General features: G+C 40.4%; 1 protein-coding gene and 1 long non-coding RNA gene across 20 annotated transcripts in view; one reads left to right on the top strand and one right to left on the bottom strand.

Moving 5' to 3' along the window:
- The window catches only part of LOC120400440, a 57,344-nt gene extending 45,795 nt beyond the window's left edge, over positions 1-11,549 (top strand). For 8 of the 9 annotated variants that reach the window (XR_005595808.1, XR_005595811.1, XR_005595810.1 and 5 more), the window contains one exon: positions 11,420-11,549. This is a non-coding gene — a long non-coding RNA (uncharacterized LOC120400440). Of the gene's footprint in view, positions 1-2,993; positions 3,062-11,419 lie in introns of those variants that run through there. The other variant, XR_005595806.1, reaches the window with a different exon arrangement.
- The window catches only part of DISP1 (dispatched RND transporter family member 1), a 169,390-nt gene that overhangs the window by 126,566 nt on the left and 20,114 nt on the right, over positions 1-22,710 (bottom strand). The window lies entirely within an intron of this gene.

The raw sequence follows: 22,710 nt of genomic DNA, 5'->3' as shown, positions 1-22,710 counted from the left end.
CCTATATTAAGAATGTGTTTTCTAAAACCGCACATCAGGAGATTTTAAGGATGATGGGTGGGGGCAGGGGGAAAATCAGAGAATTCTCTTGTTTTGCAATTACTACATGTGCTATTTGTCAAAACTGTTTCAATGCAACTCTCATGACTGCATGCTTTGGCTGTTTTTACTATTAATGCCACAAATGCTCATTATCAGATCTTATTCTTAGTTTTCTGATCTGTTTTATTATCTGCTGGGATATTCTATTTTCTGATCAAATAGGTAGACATCCATTTTAGCATCTAGGCCAACTGGCAAGAGTGCTTTACAACAAAATGTATCTGAGTGACAGCCCACTGTTCTCAGTTCCCCATCCAGAGGGGAAGGGCTTCTCCAAATGCTAGCTCACAAGGGGGCCACAGGAAGGGAGAGGAGCTCTGACCACACCACCCCACAAGGACAAAGCCCCCTCCTCCCCACCAGATCTCACGAGAGGAGCAGGGAAATCAGAAACCCCCAGAACAGTAACCCTTCCCCAGATCCTGGTTCCCACATAGGGCGGAACAGAGACGGGGGGCAGACCACCCAAGCATAGGGCCTCCCAACCCCACTCACATGAGGGGGACAGGGAGAAGGACTCTCACACCTCCAGGGCCTCCCCTCCCCCAGATCCCAGGAGAGAATGTGGGGTTGACAGGTGGCCCCCGTTCCAATCCCTCCCACTGACCCTGACACCTCCGCCCCCCATGTCAACCCCCAGTGCCCCTCTATTCCCACTCCCTTAATCCCCACCACCTCTGCCAGGCTAACCCCTGCCCCTCAGACTTCCCCACTAACACCCTTTTATTTCCATCCCCCTGCTGCCCCAAATTCTTTTCTCCCTATTTCCCGATTCCTCTGCTCCCTAATTCCCACTCCCCTCCCAGTAAGAACAAGCATGTTATTTTTTCCCTTTTTCAAAAAGAAGTGGAGCGCCTTCTGAACTTTCTGCTATACTCAGATTATATTTCCCCAAAGTAAAATAAAACACCCTACAACAGAGGCAGATTGTAGCAAGATGCCTCCTTTTTTTACTTCAGATTTCTACCATGGGTTGGATTTGAATTCTCAGTGCCTAGGTGGTGCACAGATTTGATGACTATAGCATTCCCTCAGAGCTACGTAAAGTCCTGTGACTCACAGAATCATACAATATCAGGGCTGGAAGGGACCTCAGGAGGTCATCTAGTCCAACCCCCTGCTCAAAGCAGGACCAATCCCCAGACAGATTTTTGCCCCATATCCCTAAATGGCCCCCTCAAGGATTAAACTCACAACCCTGGGTTTAGAAAGCCAATGCTCAATCCAGCACTGAGGGTGTGAGCAGAGCGCCCAAGGGTGATGAAAGGCACTTATATTGGCTTCCAAGCATTAGGTTATGTATGAAGCTACACTCTCTTTTGAATGCCATTTTCAGTTTTGGTCAAATCACTCCAAATTCAAATTGCTAACCCTACACTGCATCTCCTTGAGGCACAGCAAATTTCAAAAATCAATCCCAATGACTACGTGGGAACGTGGAGCATTTAGAAGAATCTACCTTTAAACAAAAAGCTGTTCTTAACCTCTGCTATATACTGTGCCAACTATTTAGGCCAATGTATGGAATAAGTGGAACTCTGGCTCCTAGCCCTGTGTGCATTCCTCTAGATCACATGACGTCTAGGCGAGCACTATCTCCACTTTATGTATTTTAATTAGGCCATGTCTACACTAACGAGCTTACAATGGCATAGCTGTACCGATGCAGGTGTGCCACTGTAAGATTGTTCATGTAGCGACTATGCGAACAGGAGAGAGCTCTCTCGTTGACATCATAAAACCACTTCCACAAACAGCAGTAGCTATGTCAGTTTGAGAAGCTCTCCCACCGACAATGTGCTGTCCACACCGGCACATCTGTCAGTGTAATTTATGTCACTCAGGGGGGTGTTTTTTCACACCCCTGAGCAAACTAAGTTATATTGACAAAAGTTGTAATCTAGACACGGCCTTAGTCTGTACCCACGTGAGAGCAGACTGAATCGCCATAATGCACATCTCAGTGCCATGTACAAGTTGGGCACTTTGTATACCACAGCAGTTTCAAGAGCTTTCTAAGGCATGCAAAGCAGCTGCTTTGCATGTGGAGACCCTCAGGTGTGCACAATACCATCGTACATTTCTGGACTCTCACATCCAGCTAGTGCTGATTTCTTAAGACAGCATGTGACACTAAGAATTTCACAGGGATCATAACATACACAAGTTGGTTTAATATCCAAATTCCAACAGGAAAACATTCAAAAGTAGTCAAGGATACCAATCTTCTCCAAGATAGATTAAAACAAACAGAGGTTTTCAAGGCCAAGCTGCTTGGGAGCTACAATAAATCAAAACACACCAAACAATTAAAATTATCTCCCAAACGCGGTCAGAGTTGCCTCAAAGTCTCCAGAAAAATTCTACCATGGTTTAAAAAAAAGTTTGATGTTTTAGGCAGACTGGTTTAGCTTTGGCAAAACTAGAGCATCTAAAAATCAGATTTATACTTATAATGGAAAACAATTTTCTCCAACTAGACACAGAGGATCAGAGATGTTCTACATTTACAAAAGATAAGTTGTAAATACTGTTCTAGAGTGAAGAAAGCTTGTAGTAGGGAAGGAACTCAAGATCAAAATATTTTATGCTTGTGTAACTCAAAGCAAGCTTACAAGTGTGTAGAGAAAAGCATCTAGAAATAAATTGTACATTTTAAATTACTAACCAATTAAGATCATTTGTCTCAGATCATTTGCAATTCCTGACAAATCTGGGTTTGCTGACAACATCAGACTATGAATCATATATCCCACAAGGCTAGGGTGAAGGAAAGCCAGAGACCTATTGTGGTGATGACATATGTAACCTACAAGGTTAGAACTGCTTGTTAGGAAATTGTTTACAGACCCTTGAATTGTGATCACTGAAGGCATTTCCTCAATTCACAGGATTTCTTAGATGAAAGAATCACTTTGTATAAAACGTGGCTTCATGTATACTAAAAGGAGAGATTCAGCACCATCGTGGAGGATTTGAAGGGTACCAGAATTACATATGCTCTGTTAGTCAAAGAAATAGACCTGTTTCAATGGCATAGTATGCTAGTTCAGAGACCACATCTTAGTTAAGACAGAGTTTTTCCTTATTTGGTCCAAGTTGTTCCCTTTTTAATTCCAGATGCAAGTTCCTACTGGGTCAAGCCCCAGGCCACATTCACTCTTTAAGTTTAAATCAAAGAGCAAATCAATTTAAGGAAGAAACCAACCATTACAGTAATAAACAGAAATAATCCATGGCCTGTGTACATTTCCCAAAACACTATCTGGGTCTATCTAAGTATAAATATAGCCTCTAATGGAATGTCTACACTGCCATTAAAACCTTGCGGCAGGCCAGCTGACTTGGGCTCACAGAGCTTGGGTTAAGGGACTATTTAACTGCGGCCTAGACATTCGAGCTCAGGCCCAGAGTTCATGCTGCAGCATAAGCCTGAATGTCTATCCCGCTATTAAACTGTCCGGGCCAGCCACAGGTGTCTAATTACAGTGTAGACATACCAGAGCCACCGCCTTCCCGGTCTGCATATCCTCTCCATCCCTGCTCTTTAAGCAGGGCAAACACCAACTAGCCAGCAGTGGAGAAAGAGCCACACCCATTAAACTTTCACCACTATGGAGGCTTTGTCTACACTATCACTTTTGTTGGTCGGGGGTGGGGGGGAGAGTGTTTTTCCACATACAACTTAAGTTTCACTGACAAAAGTGCTGGTATGGACAATGCTATGTCAGGAGGAGAGGCTCTCTTGCCAGAGGCTCTCCTGCCAACATAGCTAACATCGCTCAAAGGGGGTGGTTTAATTATATATTATAAAGAGCTATACACAGGAGAGCTTACAGTGGTACAGCTGTGCCACTGGAAAGTCTGTAGTGTAGATATAGCCTAGGTCATGCCTTCAGTTGTCTGCTCTGTACTTAGATGGTTGTCGGTCATCATTACCTCACTCACCCTCACCCAAGTGGTTTGTACCCTATCAGCTGCCTGACTGATTAAGAGCAGGTTCAATTATCAACAATCAATTGATTCTCTCTGCTAAAATTATTATTTATCATATTTAATCTGGCCCAACTTTTTTTGCTTAGTTGTTTGACCAGCTCTTAATCAACTGATTGCCTTGCTAATTAACCAAATTACTTGCCATTACATTGACTTTGCTACTTGATTTGTTTCCTCTCTGCATTTTTAGCTTTGTACCTGTTCTCCCCACACTATCCCTCTGTGCTTGCATAGGAAGAGGGAAGCCCTTACACCAGGCATTCTCACTTCCCTCCTCAGAACGTATTTCTTTCACCCTGCCTTCCGCTATTAACTTCCATTCCCGTGCTGTCAACTCCTCCACTCTTTCCCTACCTCAAACTCTACCTAAACTCTCAGAAGGTTTAATATTCTTTTCCTATAGTAAATAACTCAATCTTGTTTTAGTATTTATTTCCTTTACTAAACCCCTCTAGCTTCAGGCCCTATGGTGATCTAATTTTGACTGTAAGCTTCTTGGGGCAGTAACCATGTCTTTTTAGAATATCTTTGTTAAGTGCCATGCAAAATGATGGTGCTACAAAAAAGTAATACTTACATTTCTTCAGCTGTTCAACTCCACAGCCATACAAAGTTTTACTTTCTTTTACAAAGAGATTGCTATCTAGCAAAAACTGCTGAATGTTCAACTAGGGTTAAATAGGACAAATCAATTAAATCTAGCTGAACTTGTTTCAAACAGCATATTAGAAGAACACATTCTAATATACCAGAAAAGTTTAAAGATCATGAACCAGAGGTGATTTTTTGCACTGAACTACTTTCTGTTTGACACAGTGCTCTAATGTTCTACTGACTGTGGGAACACCACATACATGGTATTAATATAAAACCTTCAGTAAAGGAAGAGTACCTTCATTTGGACACTGTAGTTAGTTGACTTATGTGAAATTGAGGATAAGAAAAATTAGAATAAAAACCATCCCAACTATATTTAACTTTACAACATAGATGAAGAGTGATTATATTTTCAACTAGAAGGTAAATACTAAAATAACTATGTATTTTAATCTAATTCTTCCAAATTAAGGATGTGGAGGCATTAGTATGCAATGTTTGTCAGTTCATACATTTAATAGGGGATATTGACTTTTTTCACAGATTCATAGATTCCAAGGCCAAATGGGACCATTCTGATCATCTACTCTGACCTCCTGTACAACACAGGCCATAAAACTTCCCTAAAATAATTCCTAGACCATATCTTTTAGAAAAACATCCAATCTTGATTTAAAAATTGTCAGTGATGGAAAACCATCACAGCCCTTGGTAAATTATTTCAGTGGTTAATTACTCTCACTGTTAAAAATTTACACCTTATTTCTAGGGTGAATTTGTCACTAGCTTCAACTTCCAGTCACTGGGTTATGTTATACCTTTTTCTGCTAGATTGAAAAGCCCATTATTAAACATTTGTTCCCTGTGCAGATTCTTATATACTGTAATTAAGTCACCCCTTAACCTTCTCTTTGTTAAACTAAATAGAATGAGCTTCTTGAGCTTAATCCATGTTGATTGCAGAATTTTGATGCACTCTCCACAGGCTTTATGAGACGCTATAAAAATCAGTTCACAATAACCAGTGATAACACAGACACAACCATTTTGCCAAGGGAGAGCAAGTTTGGATTCTCCTTAATTAACAAAGTCTTGGGACTAGATTAGTTTTGGATTATTTCACATTCTTAGGAATCCTTAATTCAAACATTTAAAGAAATAAAAACACTTTTCTTATATGCAGAAAACCACTTTGAACTATATGAATGAATACCACATTTCTATATTTTTCTGTACATAACTGCATATTCCCCTTAAAAAGAGAGAAAGTTACACAGCCTTTACAAACTGGGTATATGAGAAACAAAGAGTATAATACAATTCAAAGACACCAGGAAAAGAAAATGGTTCAACCATGTATAAAGGTTGCAAAATGGTCATGCAGTATAACTTAGGGCTTGTCAAACCTAAAATGCTATAGTGGCACAGCTGCGCTGCTGCACTGTACCTATACCGATGGGAGGGATTCTCCTGTTGGTATAGGTAATTCATCTCCCCAAGAGGCGGTAGCTATGTTGACAGAAAAATTCCTCCGTCGACCTAGTGCGGTCTACTCTACACCAGCGTGTAGCTACACCAGCGAGCAGTGTGTGGATTTTTCATGCTCCTGAGAGATGTAGCTATATCAATGTAGACCAGGCCCAGCTGTAGATCAGTTTGGCAGCAGCCATCCTCATATAACAAAGCATGATGAACACTTAAAAAAAAAATCATATAAATTGTGAACGCACCATGAAGATTTCCTGAGCTATCCAGACCTTCAACCATACTAATGTTACTATTACTTAGTCATACCATATGGGTTTCTGAAAGAGCTTTTTTGTGTTTAGTCAGAAGCAGGGTTACATCATTTTATCAGTTTCATCACTTTATAGCTCAAAACATTCACAAGTCCACTTATAATCCAAATAAATGACAATACAGTATTTAGTAATTCCACGTAGATAAGGGAAAACTGCTGTGTTTCATTTTAATACCTTAGGGTTACATTTTCCTTTACAGTGCATATTACTGGCTATTCCGCTCCCCCGGCTTGTGTCAAAATCCCTCAGTGAGTTCATCAAGAGTTTCAACAACACAGGAAGAGTCGAACAGATACCAGGAAAAGCACTGCATGCATTAGAGAAAGAATTTAGCCCTTAGATTGCTAAGGAGGAAGTCTGGATGGTTCACATTAAGAGAATGTGGAGCTTTTTGACTCCAGAACAATCAGTATCCAGTCCCAATCTGTAGTGACTCATAGTTACTACCCTCTTAATGGCCTATAAGAAGCTAGTTCATTCCAGTTTTTAGTGGACCTATATCCATATTAGAACACACACACAAAAGCCATAAACTTCACATCATTACTCTAATAAGTTAAAGGTAATAACTGGAGATATACCAATCTCCTAGAACGGACCTTGAAAGGTCATCGAGTCCAATCCCCTGCCTTCACTAGCAGGACCAATTTTTGCCCCAGATCCTTAAGTAGCCTCCTCAAGGATTGAACTCACAACCCTGGGTTTAGCAGACCATTGCTCAAACCACTGAGCTATCCCCCCAAGTTCCCTTAGTAACAATTTCAGCACAGAAACCAAGGATTGAGAAAGCATAAAACTGAACTAACTTTTGCTGCTGGCGCTCTAGGTCAGGGCTGACCAGTTGGAGCAGTCATGCTTCTACTACTGTACCTGCAGAAAACCTATGGCTATCAATCCAAAATCTGTTTGAAATCTGACAATCATGATTTTCAAAATGGTTTCTACAAATACAGAGACACCAGACAGTAACGTGTAACAGTGAACGCTGGTCCTGTCTCAGGGCTTGTCTACACTTAAAACGCTACAGTGGCTCAGCTGTACCACAGTAGACACTACCTATGCCGGTGGGAGGGTTTCTCGCATTGGCATAGGTAATCTACCTCCCTGAAAGGCAATCTAGCACTGTCTACACGGGGACTTAGATTGGCTTAACAATGCCACTAGGGGTATCAAGTATCAGAGGGGTAGCCGTGTTAGTCTGGTTCTGTAGAAGCAGCAAAGAATCCTGTGGCACCTTATAGACTAACAGACGTTTTGCAGCATGAGCTTTCGTGGGTGAATACCCACTTCTTCGGATGCAAGCAGGGGTATGGATTTTTCACATCTCTGATAGACATAGTTAAACCAACCTAATTTTCTAGTGTAGACCAGGCCACGCACTCCACTACCATTTTACTGCTTTTCCCAGCAGCAGACTAGTCTGCAGTGCTAACAGTTTTGGATGAAATGCTTCTCAGCATTTGAGAATGAATAAGAAAGAGCTGAAGCTTCATCTACTTTAAGTTAAGTTCTAGAAAGATTTGCAGAGAAAATAGATACTGTTCATGTTATGCCCTATTAAAATAGAATTTGCCCTACAACAGCTTTGAAAAATCTCCTGCTTCTCCCGTGCATATTCAGCAGCTGAATATTTCCTTAGTCATAGAGCAAATATAACTCCCTGGTTCATTAGCCATTTTTATTTTATTCATTTTTTTCCAAATCCATTTACATTTTTCATAATATAAATAATAAATATTAAAATAAAGTAGCTTGTCTTCTTTATAAGCAAGTTCAGCAAATCCTATCTTTTATCAGCTTCATTTGTTAAGTCTTAAAATGCTTTCCAATTTTGGGGCAGCTTAAAGTTTTGGGAGCCTTTATACAACTATCCAAAAAACACCTCATAAGAAGTGTAATGTCCCTTTAAAAGACTTATTTGTATTACAGCATGATTATGTCACTGTCTGTTTTGTGGATAATTTATTCTTTCACTTTATAAATGCAAGTGTTATTGTAATTGTTTTCCTCTGTTCCTCCCCTCCCAAATCTCTACATATCATAACACTACACAACGTAATCTTTTGCACTTTAAACATCCAACATCTTGCTTGGAAACAGCTTTGAAATGTTGGCATCTAGCCGACTTGCAACTGATACTACAGTTTAAATACCTTCCCAGCAAAGTTGCACATTAACTTCAAAATACTCTGGGATCAGCCATTAAAATGTTTTTGTTTCAGTTACAACACTAATGAAAACCAAATGTCTGAATATATTTTAAGCTGGTCTAATGCACTAGGGATTTCACTTAAAAGAGAAAGGTCTGAATCAACTTCCATTTACCCAAATTAACACAGATTAGTCAGTACTACACTATGCAGATGTATGGCCAACACTTGGAGTAAGTTTAAATAATTATAAAGAACATTTCAACCACAGATTAAATGAAGAAAGTCTGAGTAATTGGCTGAATTTGATTCTTCTCCTAAATCTTTTAGTTACAGTCCGCTAAAGCTATTGAGCTGAAAGCTTACAAAATCCCATTTACAGGTGGATTCAGGACCCTAAACCTCTGCTTTGCTAATGTCTAAGCCAGTGGTTCCCAAACTTGTTGTGCCGCTTGTGCAGGGAAAGCCCCTGGCAGGTCGGGCCAGTTTGTTTACCTGTCGTGTCCGCAGATTCAGCCGATCGCAGCTCCCAGTGGTCGCGGTTCGTTGCTCCAGGCCAATGGGAGCTGCTGGAAGCGGTGGTCAGTACGTCCCTCGGCCCGCACCGCTTCCAGCAGCTCCCATTGGCTTGGAGCAGCGAACCACGGCCACTGGGAGCTGCGATCGGCCAAACCTGTGGACACGGCAGGTAAACAAACCAGCCCGGCCCACCAGGGGCTTTCCCTGCACAAGTGGCGGAACAGGTTCAGGAACCACTGATCTAAGCCATTGCAAAATACAGATTTTCACTTATCCATGGTAAGGCACATCAACTGATCTTGCTCTGTAAGTTTAAGCACACCCTAAATATTTGCTTGCACAACAAAGACCTAATAGCTTTGAAGGAACCTATACATTCTACCAGAAAAAAGAGTTTGTCTAAGCTGACCCTTTATGGGAATTTTAAGAGGTCAGACAGCGAGGACAACCAGAAAAATAGGCTATACCCCTAGAAGAGTGATTTTATGTACTGGATTGTGACCCAGTAAAAGGAAAAGAAACAATTTTAACTTTAGGATTCTGGACTTGTGAGTTTCTACCAGAACTTCTTAAAAATAATTATTTTGACAAGTTCCTACTAAGTGTTTAAAGGGTAGAGGGTAGTCTTGTGATTAAGGTATAGGACTGGACTTAGGAGATTCATTTCCTTGCTTTGCCAGTGACTTCCTGATGACCTTGGCATATCACTTTATATCCAAAACTCAGTACTCTGTGTGTAAAATAAAGTTAATTCTTCCCTACTTCAGAAGGGTTTTATGAGGATTAATGTTAAAGAATCTCAGATATCATGGTGAAGAGGGCTTCGTAAACAAATTACCCAATTTACTTAAGGCCACACCCATATTTCTGAATATCAGTTCTCTCAGCCTACAGCAGAATTTCTCATTGTTGTCCAAATTACTTCCAATCTAATTCTACCTTTGAATTTTCACTTTAAAATTAATGTATTTGTTGCATTCATTTCTTCAAGGTCATTCCCCGCAGCCAAAAGAGAACTGTTTAATTGTCCAGTGATTGTTGTTATTGCAGTCTTGTGGCTAATTAAAGAGAGCATTAGACTCAGAATACAGAGGTAGCTTCTAGCATGTTCATCATATTTTGATGTGCCACATCTTTATCGAAGCCTCAGGAGTTACCAGGTTTGAAGAGACATTTTAAATAACAATTAAACTAAACATAAGCTTTAGGAATAAAGAAGAAAAATTCAGTCCTGAGTAACACTACAGTAGGTCACACGCATAAAAGAATTATTTCTTTCTATAGCAAAATGAACCGCTCTGTTGTTGAAACTAATTTAAAAAACCAGAATTTTAAAAAGTCAACTAATTAATGAACTACATTTCCATTAACTTCTTAAAAAAATTAATAGTCAAGTAATTTAAAAAAGAAGAGTACTTCTCACCATTGTATCAATGCATCTCCAAAAGTCAACCTAAAACTTGCATTCTGTAAACAATGAATACTTTGTGTAGGAGATATAGCGCAACCTATGAAATGTAAGTTACAAAATAGCTTTTTTAGCCAAGAATCAAGACAACCTGTTGACAATTTATTTCTTTAACAATTACATTAGAAATTCTAACCTATTTCAATGAAAGCTATAATGATAATTGGATATGAATCATAAAGCAAATTTTTCCCCCTGAAGAAATACATTGTAGAAAACCCTGCAGGTACCTTTCCATAGCAAATACTTTACACTTCTCTGAAAGAACCAAACACTCAGTACAAGCTATCCCAGGACTTATACCAATATCTAATTTTTCATGACATGCTCTGACAACTTTGTTGACTATGGTCCATATTTCAAAAGTTTAGAACATGGACCACCTGTTTCCGACTAGCATTCAAACTGTTTCTATTGTACAATCAACAACAGCTGCTGAAGGGTCTAAAATATCAAGGATTAGAAACGGACAATTATTAATGGCTATATTATACTAAGACAGGTCAAAAACTTTCTGCTAAAGATGTATATATTTCATATATGTACATTTCACACTGCTTTCTTCATTTTGTTCTTAAGACCATTTATTGTAATTCAAACTTTAGGGTTGTTTTACCTGCAAGAACAGCAAATAGTTGTGCCACTCTGATTGTGCTAGGGACAGCAGAGGTGAGCTGTGCAGAACCCTGCATGTAAGCTTCCAGATCACTGCATGGTTAAGAAGTTCTTAACAGGGGATTTTCAAATTCTCGTGTGTGTAAATTAATACTTGTTATTCATCCAAGAGGCTGTACAATATCTGACTGTTAGAACATTTTTGTGGAGAGATTAAAAAGTCTGCAGCGACAACAGGAACTGTCTCACCCAAGCAGAGATGCTAAGCATGCACATTCCAAGCCAAGAAGGAAACCAAAGATGCAGGCAAGTGAAAGTTGACAATTTAATCAAGTAAAATCTGGAAAGTAGCATCTGGCAAGAATTAAAGCAAGAATTTTGATGTCATTTATCAAGTGGTTAATTGTTTAAAAATAAAGTTTAAGACCCAACTAGTGCTTTGCTTAAAACGCAAAGCATATTTATAAACTGATATATTCCCATCAGACTTTCAGAAGTGTGATGAACCATAAGGGCTTGTCTCCAGGTCAAATTTGTTGTGGATCAGCTTGAAATGTTTCTCATTAAAACATCTTACAGCCATACGCAAAATGTTTTGTTACAAATCTTGCTCTTTAATGGATGTTATAAAACCCACTTTGGAGGTGGGTTTACTTAGATGCAGGAGGAGCTTATCCACAGCAAAATATATTTGGATACAACTGCATCCTGTACCACATGATGCACATCTATCAAGTCTTCTCACCAGTATCCCATACTGCTTTGCTGTCTATCTTAGTCTCCTATATACCTCATTTTGCTCTGGGGTCATTCTGACCGGATGTCACCTCACTGTTTAAAAGGTCATCCTCAGCCAGGTGCCGTCCTTTGTGATTCCATCATGAGGAGTTCACACATAGCAGTGTTATACTTGTGATAACTCTCTAGTAATGCTTCATACTGCTGTTTTGTGATCCCTATGATTCTGGCTTTTTAGACCTCTTGGGATAAGAGCTTTATCTAGCCTGGCTGGCTGGCAGTAAACCGATATGCAAGTATCATGGCAATTGTTCAGTAAGGGGCACAACCAGAACACTTTCCAGTGCTGCAGTATAACAGAGGAGCTCCAGCTGAGACTATGGACATTCAAAGTACAATTTGTCTGAATAGAGAAGTAGCACAGTCTGATCTTACTATGCGGACTTTGACTGTTCATTGCTCCATGTGTCACCATTGTACCAGTGTTTGTAGTGAACAGTCTACTGATACACAATGACCGAGGTGAACCCTGTGCCACTCAGTCATGAGGGTCCCACCACCTCTATTCAGAGCAGAAGGATGAGTCTGAACCACAAACAGAGACCCATACTGTGGATAGCATCAATTCCTGGAAATATTAAAATGATACCTCAAAATACAACACAACAAGAGGGCAGGCTACATACGTTGGATACTGTAAGGATGTCTCCATGTTGGCAGAACTTTTCACTGATTCATTTTAAACTCCACCCCCAATGCTTAACGCAAAGGTGGCACTGGAGACTGCACAAACTCATTTATAGTAATAAAATACCCACAGAAACACTGTGTAACCTTCTTATGTCCTGTCCCATACCCCCATCGCAGTACTTATTAGTCTTTCCCCCTCCACACAGTCACCTCCCCTTCCTTCACAAAAACAATGGAATTGCATAGCTTAATAAGAAAGAAGATTCTTACTGAAAATGATTTTTTTTATTCTTTTTTTTCAGCATGCCAGCAGGATCAGGAAGAGAAGAAAAAGACAGAAGCACATTGGACTATGGAGAGGCATACTATGTTCCTAGAGCAGATGGCCTACTAACTTTGCACAGCAGTGTAGCAGCTCAATAAAATTTTAAAATGCTTATAAAGTTCATCTTTATTTATTATTTGTATTGTTTACAAAAATAATTTGAAAATGTGTTTTCATTTATGTTTGAATCTTAGACCTTCCTTTCTATTGCAAAGCATCCAGTTAAAACCACCTTACTGGTACAATAATTCCATCAAAACAAGTACTATATTAAAAGCATTGCTTTACAAACTATACATACAATGCATTAAGGATAAAGAAATATATGTAGTAATGTTATTACATGCCTTACACACTCATGAGAAATGCGTATGTTAGGAGCACAACATATCCATCACAATTATTCTACACATAGGCCTCCTCCCTCGCTGTTCAAAATGTTCACCATGTGTGCACATCCCACTCCCATCATGTGTAATGCTCTCCGTTGCTCTCACAAAGGTTGTACAAAACACAGCAACCAGATATAATCAGAAGATGTCCCTCATCAGCATCCAGACTTGACATCAGGATCCTCCATCTACCTTTCAGTCTTCCAAATGCACATTCCACAGTCTTTCTGTAACTACTCAGGGTATAACTAACCAGTTCCTTTTGCCTCTCCAGTGACAGGCTTCCTAGGCCAGGAGAGCAGAGAGTAAACTATCTCCTAGAATGACTGGAGGAATGGCAATGTCATTAATGTTCATATAGACCATCAGTGCAAAAGTTCCATTTGTCATTACATGAAAGTGTCCAAACCTAAAAATCATGGTGTCATGGTGTTCCAGACCACCCCACATAAATATCAGTGAACGTTCCACACTGATCAACCAAGCCATGCAGCACGACAGAGAAACAATCCTTTCTGTTGATGAACCTTGAAGCCTGATGTGGGAGGCAAAGAATGGGCACATGGGTCCCATCAACATCCCCTATAAATTAAGAAACCCCAATCATGCAAAGACATTAATAGCTCCCTGCACATTGCCTAGAATTATGACCTAGAAGGACAGCACCTTCTTGATTGTGGTGCACACCTCCATTGCAACAGCCTGATGTTTGATCTACCAACACCAAACTGGCTACTAACTGATCAGTAGCAGCCAGGGGTGAAAAGTTTCCAGATGGCAATAGCCACATGCTTCTCCATGCTGAGGGAAGCACTCATGTACACGGTCTACCACTGCAGCTCCAGGGGCAAGCTCTGCACAAAGTTCTAGGAAAGTGGCTTTTGACATCTTGAAGTTATACCACCACTGCTGGTCATCTCAGGTCTGCACCACTATCCTGTCCCACCAGTCAGTACTACATTGCAAAGCCAAAAAGCAGTGTTCTGAGTGAGTCTGCTCCAGTAAAAGCCGAGGAAGTGTGATTGTTTTCAGACTCCTCCTTCTCAGGTTCCCTTATTATTCTAGTTGTACAGCCATTGCACAACTTGAGATATTATACCAGCAGTCTTTATATGTATGACAACAAGGATTGCAGTGCTCAACAATACTTCCTTCGTGCTGTCTGACAGTGCTTTAAACGTGGCACTGGATCACAGAAACAAGGAGGCTGATGGGGTGAAACAAGATGAAACATAAAAGTTATTCTGTTTGACCACAAACCCCAGAATTCCGTTGCTTTCTGGCACAAAAAACTCAAAATGTAGAGTGCAAAAGAAAAAAAAAATCCCAGAAGGCATGCAGCAGTATGGCAGAACAATGATGCGATGTCTGACCAAAATGCTGAGTGCTCATTGCAAAACAGTGCTGTAATGGATGGCCACAAAGATATGAAGCAACATTAACTATTTACTCCTGGGGGGATTCTGTGCCAAAAAGTTAAAAATTCTGCCAAATTCTGCATATTTTGTCAAAATAACACTATATAATCATGCCAGTTTCAATTATTTTGGTAATTTTTTTCAAAATACCTGTCAACAAATATGTCTGTAACAAAACAGACACACACAAAACCTCCCCCAGGAGTAATGCGTTAAAGAAACCCCTATGACAACCCAGTACCTATTTTTCTGCCCCCTGTCCCCTGTGCCCCCCCCAGAGCCCAGCTGTGCCCCCCCAGCCCAGACACCTGCACCCCTCCTCCCCCAGAGTCCATCTGTGGGCTCCCTCCCCAGCCCAGACACCTACACCCCTCCCCCCCCAGAGCCCAGCCATGGGGCACCCTCCCAGCCCAGACACTCTCATCCCTCTCCCACAGAGTCCAGGGATCAAGAGGGAGAAACAGCCTGATACTAGGTCCCGGGCTTGCGTGGAGTTTCCTGCATGCTGCTTTTCTTCCTTCAGGGCAAGCCAGGAACTGCAGCTGCCAGGAACCCTCCAGCTCCCTCTACCTTCCCGAGGCAGCGTCTTTGATTTGCAAGCTGGGCTCTGCTGCCCATTTCGGGGGGAGGGAGGAAGGGAATTCTGCATGCACATTAATTTCTGTGCAAATTCTGCATGTGCAGTGGCGCAGAATTCCCCCAAGAGTAATTTAACTTGATTGCAGGATAACAATGCAGGGTGTAGAAATTAATTGTGCAACAGTTGTTGCGCATCACTTAACATGGATAAACAAAACCTGCACCAAGTTAAAAATGTAGACATACTCTCAGTTGCTTTCTCTTTTCTGTAGCCCTCCTGCATTCTAAACATAGTTGGAAACTGCAATAGTCATAACAAAAGGCCATTTTTGTTTTTTTCAGAAGGTTACAGGTCACATTTACTAAAAATCTAGAAGTTATCTTTGCACTTACTGCTAACAGTTGTCACTGTGCTCACAACAATCCAATCAATTTAATTTGTTTGTATAGTTTAGCTTTTCTCCTCCATCAAAGCCAGAAGATAGAATTTCAATATTGAACTTAACGTAAAAACATTTAGCAGCTGTTTTATCTCTCAAAGGGAGCAAAAGGAGAAAGACAGCGAACAGGTGAAACTCTCTAGTGTTGGTACATGTGAACACCTTGTCACATCTTACAAAGAACAATTTGTGCTGCAAGAACATTGAAAACCTTTTACAGTGTCAGACACATTAAGAAGTTGAGCCTGAGTTATTGTGACCTTTTAGCTAGATGCCAACCATCTCTACCCTCACTACAGACACCAGCTAAAGGAACTCTCTACTTCAAACTTCTAGCTAAATTTCTACCAATAGAAGCAGCAAATGTCATTAAGAAGCTAAGTTGGTTGCAGCATGAGACTAGTACTCATCCATCCCAAACATGTCACCTCTAAAACACATTTACTGTCCGCCACTCTAGGGAAAGGAAGACCCAATAAATTTCTTAACTGTGTGATAAGTTTGAACACTAACTGTACAAGACAATAAAAGCCACAGAGACTCAATGTACTGTAGTATGATTCGACAACTACCCCACCTCCCCCCCTAAAAAAAAAAAAAGATTTTGTGCACCCAAAACATTACAAAAGTCACTTCTAAGTTTCAGTTCTCTGAAAACCTGAAGACATACTTACAAAATACTCAGTTTTAACTAGACAAAAGGTCCTTGATTAATGATCCCACTCCACTGCATGAATGTCTTCAATTCCCATTAAGGAAGTTTAACTGCGCTTCATATGCCAACACTTAACATTTAGAATGGGACTGGGAAAATACTTATTTTGTGCATTCCCTGTAGGATGCCAATACAAAGCATTTTGGATTAAATGAGTAGTCTTCCCAAAGGTCAGTCTAGTTAAATAGGTCACTGCACTGACTCGGGGGCAGGGGGGAGAAAACAGAACTAAGAACAGCCATACTGGGTCAGACCAATGGTCCATCTAGCCCAGTATCCTGTCTTCCAACAGTTGCCAGTGCCAAATGCTTCAGAGAGAATGAACAAAACAGGGCAACTTTCAAGTGATCCATCCCCTGTTGTCCAGTACCAGCTTCTGGCAGTTAGATATCCCTAAGCCTCTAAGGACAAGAGGTTGCATTCCCAGACCATCCTGACTATTAGCCACTTATGGACCTATACTCCATTAACATTTCTAATTCTTTTTTGAAACAAGCCCAGGCATACTTTTAGCATTCACAGAAGCCCTGGCAATGAGTTCCACAGGTTGGCTGTGTGTTGTGTGAAGAAGTATTTCCTTATGTTTGTTTTAAACGTGCTCCCTATTAATGTCACAGGGTAACCCCTGGTTCTTTTGTTGTGTGAAAGGGTAAATAACACTTCCTTATTAACTTTCTCCACACCAGTCAACATTTTATAGAGCTCTGTCATATTCCCCTTAGTGGTCTCTTTTCTAAGCTTAAACAGTCACAGTATCTCCCCCCCCCCCCTCACAGGGAAGCTGTTCCATACCCTTATTCATTTTTGTTGCCCTTCTCTATACCTGTTTCAATTCTAATATATATTTTTTGAGATACGGCAACCAGAAATGAACACAGTATTTAAGGTGTGGGCGTACCATGGATTTATATAGTGGCACTGTGATATTTTCTGCCTTCTTATCTATCCCTTTCCTAATGGTTCCTAACATTCTGTTGGCTTTTTTGACTGCTGCCGTAGTTTGAACAGATGTTTTCAGAGAACTATCCTTAATGACTCCAAGATCTCTTTCTTGAGTGGTAACAGCTAATTTAGAACCATCATTTTGTATGTATAGCTCGGATGATGTTTTCCAATGTTCATTACTTTGAATTATCAACAATGAATTTAATCTGCCCTTTTGTTGCCTAAGTCACCCAGTTCTCCGAGATCCCTTTGTAATTCTTCTTAGGCAGCTTTAGACTTAACTGTCTTGAATAATTTTGTATCATCTGCAAACTTTGCCACCTCACTGTTCACCCCCCTTTCCAGATCATTTATGAGAATGTTAAATGGCATTGGTCCCAGGACAGATCCTTGAGAGACCCTGCTATTTACCCCTCTCCACTGTGAGAACTGACCATTTATTCCTACCCTTTGTTTCCTACCTTTTAACCAGTTACTGAGCCATGAAAGAAGCTTCCCTCTTATCCCACGACTGTTTACTTTGCTTAAGAGCCTTTGGTGAAGGACCCTATCAAACGCTTTCTGAAAGCATATTTCTCCAAAGTATGCACAAAACCAGTCAGAATCTACAGGTATACAGTGACTCAAGTTTCATATTTGAATTCATTCACAACTCTTGGCTGAATACCTGGAACCAGCTAGAGCGAATGGCCCAGGATAGAAGACTATGGAGATCTGTTGTTGGCGGCCCATACCCCGGTTGGGGTGACGGGCATGAATGAATGAATGAATGATATCAAGCTGTTTCAAAACCTCCTCTACTGACACCTCAATCTGGGACAGTTCCTCGGATCTGTCACTTTAAAATGGTTCAGGTGTGAGAATCTCCCTCACATCCTCTGCAGTGAAAACTGATATATAGAATTTGTTTAGCTTTTCCACAGTGGTCTTGTCTTCCTTGAGCACTCTTTTAGCACTTTAGCACTTCTTCATCCAGTGATCCCCACTAATAGTTTGGCAGGCTTTCTGCTTTTGATAGAATTAAAACATTTTGCTGTTAAGTTTCTGGTTTTTTGCTAGTTGCTCTTCACATTTTTTTTGGCCTGCCTAATTATATTTTTATACTTGACTTGCCAGAGTTTATGCTCCTTTTTACTTTCTTCAGTAGGATTTGACTACCAGTTTTTAAAGGATGTCTTTTTGCCTTTAACTGCCTCTTTTACTTTGTTGGTGAGCCATGGTGGCTTTTTTTTTTAAAATTGGGACATACATTTAGCTTGAAGGCAATTCATTCTTGTGACTGTTCCTTTTAATTTATGTTTAACTCGCATCATTTTTGTGTAATTCGCCTTTCTGAAGTTAAATGCTATTGTGGTGGGTTTCATTAGCATTTTCCCCCTACAAGGGGGAATTTAATTATGTGATGGTCACTTTTAATTAGCTGTTCAGCTACAGTCACCTCTTGGACCAGATCCTGTGCTGCACTTAGGACTCTCCCCTTGTGGGTTCCAGGAGTGACTGCTCTAAGAAGCAGTAATTAACGATGTCTAGAAATTTTATTTAGTGTCCTTCTATCTTGCATCTCTTCCTCAGGTGACATATCCAATTAATATGGGAATAGTTGAAATCCCGCATTACTGTTGGGGTTTCTGTTTCTGTAGCCTGTCTAATCTCCCTGAGCATTTCACAATCACCATACCGGTCAGGTGGTCAGTAGTATATTCCTACCACTATATTCTAATTATTTAAGTATGGAATTTCTATCCACAGAGATTCAATGATATAGTTTGATTAATTTAAGATTTTTACTATGTTTGACTCTATGATTTCTTTCAAAGAGGCCACTCCCCTCCCCCCCGCATGATCTATTCTGTCATTCCCACATATTTTGTATCCTGGAATCATCATGTCCCATTGACTATCATCATTTCACCAAGTTTCTGTGATGCCTATTATATCAATATTCTCATTCACAACCAGGCACTCAAGTTTACCTATCTTAGTATTTAGACTTCTAGCATTTGTGAATAACCACTTATAAAATTTGTCAATATTTACTTGTCTGCCTTCATGTGATGTAATTGAAGGAGATTCTTTCGTTTGACTGTTTCGCTTCATTTCCCATCTGTACTTTATCAGTTTCTATTCTCTCTTCTTTACTAGGATCTAGAGTATTCCCTTTAATAAATCCTCCCTTAAGGGATGTCTTTGTCCAAACAGTGTGCTCCTCCACGCCTGCTTTCCCCCAGCCCTTAGTTTAAAAAGTGCTCTACAAACTTTTTAATTTTACATGCCAGCAACCTGATTCCATTTTGGTTTAGGTGGAGGCAACCCTTCCTGTACAGGCGCCTCCTTTCCCAAAAGGTTCCCCAGTTCCTGATAAACTTAAATCCCTCCTCTGAATACCACTGTCTTATCCACACATTGAGACCCTGCAGTTGTGTCTGTCTGTCTAACTGGCCCTGCAGGTTGAACTGGGAGCATTGCAGAAAACACTACAATGGAGGTCCTGGACTTTAATCTCTTACCTAGAAGACTAAATTTGGCCTCCAGCACCTCTTTCCTATTTTTCCCTATGTCACTGGTACCTACATGTACCACAACCACTGGCTTCTCTCCAGCATTGCCCATAAGCCTATATAGATGTCTCAAGAGGTCTGCACCCACCAGACAAGTCACCATGTGGCTCTCCTCGTCATCACAAACCCAACTATCTATATTTCTAATAATTTAATCCCCCATGATTATTAACTGTCTTTTCCTAATAACTGGGGTTCCTTCCTCTAGATGGGTATCCTCAGTGCAAGAAGATATCATGACATCTGGAAGGAGGGTCCCAACTATGCGATCATTTCCCTCCACTCCAGATTCATGTTCTCCTTCCCTAACACTGTCATCCTCAACTGTGTCCCTGAAAGTTTCATCTATGTACCTCTGTCTCCCTTAGCTCCTCTGGTCTCAAGAGCCTGTACTCAGTCTCTGAGGTCCATAAGCTGATTGCACCAAATGTACATATTTACCATCTGCCCACAGGCAGGTAATCGATCATAAATGCTGCATTCAATGCAACAAACTAGATAGTCCCCAGTCTGCTGCTGGACTTCTGCCTGCGTTTTTACTCTTGCAGGGGTTTTTGTTTGTTTGTTTGTGCTATGATTTTTTTGTTTGTTTGTTTGTTTTGGGGGGGGCATCACTGGCCTAAGTTTAGAGTATGTTTGTTAGGTTTATCTGGCTCTCACACGCCTTCTCTAAACTCCTGTTTCCTAGCTCCTCTGGTTGCTTAGAAGCTGGTTTTTTAAACTCCTGTTCTCCCTGAGTTAGCCCCGCCCCCTCGTCAAGGGATCCTAAAGAGGTTAGGAATCCAAGGATAGCAGGCTAGAGCCTCATTAGGAAGCTTTCAGCCTAGCCTAGCAGGAATCTAGGCTCAGCACACAGCCCCCAAGAGAGACCATACTATAAAATTGAATCAAGCAGGCACATGGCAAGCAGGCACATGACAAAATACTAAGACAACAAACTCACTTCAAGGATCACATAATTGCTCCTCTTTCACCTGGAGCACTCCTTCACAGAACTCCCATTTGCTGCTCCTGTTTGCTAGCTAACTGTCATGTATTGCTTCTAGCCCAATCAGGTAGTGCATGGGTGCAGACCCTGGACTTTCGAAAGACCTATTTTTTCCTCAACTGAGAGTATGAAGACATCTGCAGCTAACTACATTATTCTAAATACTCAAATATGGGCTTATTCCTTTCACTCAAAAGGTGCCCCTGAAAAAAGGGAGGCAGCTACAGAAAAGTCAGATTAATAATACAAATTAAAAATGCCTCCAAAATATTGGATCTGTGCCCTAGCTGGCTACTGAAGCAGTTTATCTGGTTTACTGACTTAGATAAGGAGTCACTATGGGAACTATAAAATGAAGAGGGACTAAAAGGGGAAAATGAAATTTATAAAGTAACAATGAAATTCTCTTCAGCGTAACAGACTGATTTGAATTGTTTTCATTTCTATAAAAGCTCTGTCACTTAAACAATCTGATATATCCATAGGAATTGTGTTACAGGAACCACAACAGCCCCCGCACAACCATTTTCCTATTATCAGTTGCTCCAAGCAGGATTTGTTCAATTAACTAACAACACTATGGGGTAGGGGGAAGCAGATTTGAATGCAAGCCACAGTGGAAGTCTATATTTAAAAACATCTGGACAAAGAAAGCTACATAGACAGTAACAGGCATGCTTGAATTTGAAAACGAGGACTTCCTGCCCCTTTCAGGACCCTGCAGACACTGCATTCTACCCATGGAAGTTCAGCACTAAGACCTTGTCTACCTGGAAAAGTTTGACCAGTTATATTGGTAAAACCACCACCCCATCCCACCCCAGACACTCTTATTACAGTATACGAGTGGCTTTTTAAAAAAATTTAGCTTAAGTCCCTACCCAAGCAACATGAGCTAAATCGAAAAAAGCAACTATTACACAGGGGTTATACCAATACAACTATATCAGCTTAAATACACATTCTAGCTTATACTGGTATGAATCTCCCATGTAGACAAGCCCTAAATGTGACAGAACTGTAGCTCTTCAAATATTCTGTTGCAAGCTTTGCAGAGATTTTTTTATATATTGCCATAGTCAGCCAACTGAAAATATGCACTGCATTTGCAGAAGTTTTCAAAGTAACAAGGGAAATACCCTGGAGCAATTTTTTTTTATCATCATTTAAAAAAACAAAAACAGGTAAAGATAATTAGAAAACTTGTGCCATCATGGTAAATGTTACAACTGTAGTGGGTTTTAGCTAGCAAAATCTTAACTACCGGTACTCATTCTCTGCAGCTAAAAAGCCAAAGAAGGAAGTCTCAAATATGCTTAGTCAGTCTCAAGTGAAGGGCTCTGGTCTTCACTATGTTAGATAGTAATTCATTTTTTCTGCATAAAAAGGTTTGTTGGGGGACTTCTAATCTTTAAAGAGCTGGACAAAATTAATTCTCACAGCACCCATCTGAGGCATTAGCCACATTCTATAGGAGGAGAAGAGAAGCAGATTAGATTTCAGGGGGTTCTGTCTCCCAGGCCTAGTCTCCCTCCAGTGATCCATATTGTCTCTTATTTTTGCATCTTTTACTTTTAATTGTTAGTTCAAGAGAAAAAGACCAGCATTTGCAAATTAAGAGACTGAGATATGAAATATAACAACTCCAACTAGCGCAATAAGTAAATCAGACT

Source organism: Mauremys reevesii, linkage group 3 (assembly GCF_016161935.1).
Source record: "Mauremys reevesii isolate NIE-2019 linkage group 3, ASM1616193v1, whole genome shotgun sequence".
Classification (NCBI taxonomy): domain Eukaryota; kingdom Metazoa; phylum Chordata; order Testudines; family Geoemydidae; genus Mauremys; species Mauremys reevesii.
The sequence above is the reverse complement of the archived record's forward strand: the minus strand, read 5'-3'. Positions and strand labels throughout refer to the sequence as shown.